This window comes from Rhododendron vialii, chromosome 5a (genome assembly GCF_030253575.1).
Source record: "Rhododendron vialii isolate Sample 1 chromosome 5a, ASM3025357v1".
NCBI lineage: Eukaryota > Viridiplantae > Streptophyta > Magnoliopsida > Ericales > Ericaceae > Rhododendron > Rhododendron vialii.
In genome coordinates this window covers 29,263,332-29,268,562 of record NC_080561.1, presented here as the reverse complement: position 1 = coordinate 29,268,562, position 5,231 = coordinate 29,263,332, and the positions used below count along the sequence as shown (strand labels likewise).

The following is a 5,231-nucleotide window of genomic DNA, read 5'->3' as shown; positions in this document are numbered from 1 at the left end:
ACCGTGAGGGTCCGCGAACCCTAACGACATCCGGATTGATTCGAATAATTAACCTTTACCATCGTATAAATATTGTTACAACGGGTCGAGTGGATTCGAAACCCTAGATCTTTTCTCTCATAAACTTTAGTTATTTCTTAATTGCTTTAATTTAATTTAGCTTTTAATATTTTCGAAATCCAACAATCAAATCTCTTTCTGAATTAAGTTAGAAATTAATTAGAACAATTGCAATTCAGCCTTCGTAATCCCCGAGGACGATACTCGGAGTACTTACCGCTATCTTTTAGATAGTAGTAATTATTCTGTTTTATTAATTATTTTTGATACGGAAACGACACGATCAGGACTATAAGGGTTCTGTTGTTGTTGTTGTTGTCAGAGTTTTGAGGTTTTTTTTACTTGATTTTCTCTTCTAAATTGTAGAGACCCGTATTTTAGGGCCGTATTTTTTTTAAGAAATATTAAAATTATCGAGTAATGACGTAAATTGTGGAAATTTGAATAAAGGCATGGTTATAAGATTAGGGGATCAATGTGACATAATTGCAAGTGCAGGGGTGAAAGTGTGATAAGTATATATGTATATGTATATGGGCGTACAGGAAAAAAACCATTTTTTCCCCTTTTCCTTTTTTTTCTTTCTCTCGGCTCTCTCCCTCCCTCCGAAACTCTCCCTCCACTTCTCTCCTCGATTTCGTCTACTTAGAGCGTGATTCCGAACAAAGCCCAAGAATTAAAGTCGTTATACGGCGCATGGGCTTTCCGAATATCCAAGAAAAATCATGATCGGACCGCGTGGGAGCTTGGTTGACTTGGTCAAAGGTTCGGGTTTTGCTCAAAACCCATGAGGTAGGGATCTCTTACTCTTGTTATGCGTTTATACGGTGTTTACGTACCTAGATCGTGCTTTGTTTCGTTGTTTGAGGTTGTTTGTTCCATTTCCGAAATTCTGCAGAAACAGTGTCTTTGTTTTTGGGGTTTTACGCCTTCTTAAACTCATGATTGAATTTTGGTTCCTTCGTATGAAATAGAGTAGACTTAGAGCCCATTCTAATGCCGCTGGAATCATACGAAACCGTTGAGAATTGAATTGATGGTGATTTTTAGAAAACTGGTCTGCAATCTGTCTCGTGTTCTGGATGTCAGCCCACTTCGAATGGCCATAACTTCCTCGTCCGATGTCCGTTTCATGCAAACTTTATATCGATTCGAAGGTCTTGAAGTCAGCTTTCATTTGCCACTAGAATCGTCTTAAAACTCTTAGTACACAGAAAGTTATGTTCGTTTGAGTGGAGGTGTGTCAATCTGTCATGCTGCGCGACAGATTCGTGTAGCCTGGGAAAACCCCTGTTTAACCACCCTTTGAGGGCAGATTTGATAAGGGTTCCTTCGTGACTTTTAAGCTTCGTTCAATCGCGCAACTATTGGGACTGGAATCACTCAAAAATATTAAGAACTCGATTTATAGTAATTTTTAGAAGATATGATTCGAGTGTTACGGCTACGTGTGACATCGAACTTTGTATGTATCATGGTGTGGCATGTCATAGAGTATGGACAATGGATGGAGTCGTATCCAACTTCGGATGTTGACGAAGGTTACGGGACCTAACACCGCCCGGAATTCACGTCAATATGGACGGAGCCCGGTTCACCTCATTGGTGGGACCTTGGCGAGGGTTACGGGGCCTAACACCGCCCGGAATTCACGTCAATATGGACGGAGCCCGGTTCACCTCATTGGTGGGACCTTGGCGAGGGTTACGGGGCCCAATACCGCCCGGAATTCACGTCAATATGGACGGAGCCCGGTTCACCTCATTGGTGGGACCTTGGCGAGGGTTACGGGGCCTAACACCGCCCGGAATTCACGTCAATATGGACGGAGCCCGGTTCCCCTCATTGGTGGGACCTTGGCGAGGGTTACGGGGCCCAATACCGCCCGGAATTCACGTCAATATGGACGGAGTCTGGTTCACCTTCTTGGTGGGACCTTGGCGAGGGTTACGGGGCCCAACACCGCCCGGAATTCACGTCAATATGGACGGAGCCCGGTTCACCTCATTGGTGGGACCTTGGCGAGGGTTACGGGGCCCAATACCGCCCGGAATTCACGTCAATATGGACGGAGCCTGGTTCACCTTCTTGGTGGGACCTTGGCGAGGGTTACGGGGCCCAACACCGCCCGGAATTCACGTCAATATGGACGGAGCCCGGTTCACCTTCTTGGTGGGACCTTGGCGGGGGTTACGGGGCCCAACATCGCCCGGTGCATTGTTTTGCATCACATATCACGCATTGTTGATTGGTTGAGCTAGACTTATGACCTGTGTTGCTTGAGAAATGAAAAGAGAGATAAAGTTGTTAATCTAATGTTTGGCTTGTCGTTCGACTTTGAACCGTATCTTGGATTACTATTCTTCCTCACTGAGCCTCTTGTTCGGTACAAATCAAGGAAACTAGTTCTTGTTGCATGGAGTGGCTAATACTTGAGAAATGAAAGATAAATCAATTATGTTAAAAAAAGGAAATCCAATGATATGTTTGTGTTGTTCTGCTGATAGATATACTCATTGTTATTAGCGTCTTGGGGTTCGTTGTACATATAAAATGTTGCTCACCTACCACTATTGGTGCATGATCATCACATATTCGTATGGATCGAGGCAAAATGGAGAAATTGCGTAGCGATGGACAAGTGACGGTTGAGGATAAGTTGTGGTCTAATTAGGATAATTCGAGTTGGTTTATGCTTCTAGTTTGACGTATGAGCTGTTAGGAATACCTTTATGAAATTATGATCTCCTGGTTGTAGTATGCTCGTTTGTGGTGGAAAACTCACGTTTCTTTGTGGTATCTCGTCTCATCACTCAGTCTAGGTGTATGATTCATCACATTTTCAAATAGCTTGCGTATAGATTTCCCTACTGGGCTTGTGTAGCTCACTCTATCATTTTCAGGTACGATTCAAGGAAGTTGACATGGAGTACATGTTGTGCATTTGTGACCAAACCTTTAAAAAAAGTATTCAAGAAGGATTTCATAGCACAAGATCTGAAAGAGCATTTTTTTTTGGAAAGATAGTATTTGTAAATTGTAATAATATTTCCCTAGGATATTGGTATTATGATGATTTAGGGCCTTCGAGTTGGAATGTAATATTTGAATTTTATTTGAGAACAGTGAACAAATAGATCTTTTGGGGTATTATTTGTATTACAGCGAGGACTTTATTTATTAAAAGTGTTTATTATTTATGTTGAAAATCGAGGGCGTGACATAAATTGTTGGTGATTATTATGTCTAGATTAGATTCTTTAAACCTTATGCCAAATTGGGCCAAATTTGTGGGCTATCTCCACCCCCAATCTCTCTTATAACAGTAATGTACTTTAACAATCAATATTCAATAGTAGCTTGCAAAATTGATTTCTAGGAAATAAAGTGTAAGGGAAAAAAGAAGAAGTGAAAGTCGTTTCCCATCTCTTTTCTTTCCATGTTCTTTCTTTCAAACACAGCATTATAAGCACCATCAACATTAATCTTAAGCGAACCATCATCGATCTGGTGGCATCCGTTTTTTCGGATCTGACACTTGGGATTGGAAAATGATCAATATGATTAATTATTGCTAAGGGTGGGTTTGGATTGAAAAGTTAACTTTTTTTTTGTTTGTCTTTATTTGAATTTTTTTTTTTTGCATTTGTTTGTTTTGCATCAAACTTTTGTGACTTATTGATTTTTCTCGACGAGAGGAATCGTAAAAGTAAAAAGTTTTGACCGCAACTCATAATTTTTTGAATAAAGATAAAAATAAGTCAATAAGTCAACTTATTTTTCTTATTCTTGTCTTTTTGGAAAAAATTATGAATTTTGATCAATTTTTTTTACATTGCCGAGACGAATCCCCTTCAAAGATTGATTAACAAAATATGCAAGATCATTTCAAGTTTATTACTCGTTAAAAAATTTCAAAAAATTCTCCAAACACATTAATTACCAGATGATTTTAAAAAAAACCTTGCGCGAGTTTGTTATCAGAGGCTGATAAAAAAAGAGAGTTTGTTATCAGATAGAGAGAGAGAGAGCGAGCTTCAAATGGAGAAGTCGATCAATCGAAATGGAAAATTCCCAAACCCAACAGGTATTCTTCTTCTTCTTCTTCTCTCTCTCTCTCTCTAAAGATTTTCTCTGTTCTTCGCAAATCAATAGGTATTTATGCAGTTTAAGTGTTTGCAGGCATTTTGGTTTAGGTTTTTTGTTGGGTAATATTCATGACCCATTAGGTATTTAAGTTGATCCAATTGAAACCCAATTAAGACCCAATAATAAATGGGTTAGACGGGTTTGGACCCATTTTAACCCAACTAATAAATGGGTTGGGTTGGGTTAATTTTTTAATAGGTGGGTTTGAATTTCTTAATGGGTCTAGGTTCAATTTGCCACCCCTACTTAATAGTATCAAATGAAAATTTTGAACATCAATAGTGGGAGAGATTTAATCCCCTAGGCTTAATGTTCTAGTGAGACCATTGGAAGATCCAATACAGTTTTGGGATGGGTAGCATCGTGGAAAATGAAAAAAAGAGTTTTGAAAATTCATTTCATTTATAAGTAGAGAAAAGATATACAAGTACTTCTGAAGGTTAGTGGGAAAATACTCTTTTCTAGGCTATATGGATATGAGTTTTTTTTTTCCTCTTAACTATGCACTTTTTTTTTTGTACTTAATCCCTCAACTACTAATTTGACGGTTTCATCCCCTCAACTATCATACCGTTACCTACTTAGTCTAAGAAATTAAAAATTTGGACGAAAAATGCCACGTAAGGCTTTGTTTTAGACCCTATAAAGCAGATACTTAATTATGAGAGCCCTAGAGATAAAAATTAATTATGACCTTTTAGAGCATGTACACCAGTTGTTATGTAAAAATGCTAGTGAATAATGCAATTTTTCATTTTACTTACTCACATTTCTTTCAACACCGCACCAATACTATCTATTTTTCCTATTCTCTATTAAGGTTGTGTTCTCTTGAACTTAACTTAAACTTATCTTAAAATAAATCTTTTTGTCCTTATTTGAATTTTTTTCGCATTTGTTAGTTTTGCGCCAACTTTTGTAGGCAGTGCTACGCAGCCCGGCTACGCAGCGTGTTGTGCATGGTAAATCACCGTCGCTTTGGACTCGCTTTGATGATCGAAATCGTTCACTTCGTAGAGCTC

The 5,231-nt window shown here is 38.9% G+C and overlaps 1 long non-coding RNA gene across 1 annotated transcript; it reads left to right on the top strand.

Annotated features, from left to right (window-relative positions):
- Positions 1 to 614: 614 nt before the first annotated feature.
- On the top strand, positions 615 to 3,269 carry LOC131327374 (uncharacterized). Its single transcript, XR_009200281.1, has 2 exons — positions 615 to 852; positions 2,964 to 3,269. It is a non-coding gene; the product is annotated as an uncharacterized LOC131327374 (long non-coding RNA).
- Positions 3,270 to 5,231: the final 1,962 nt, after the last annotated feature.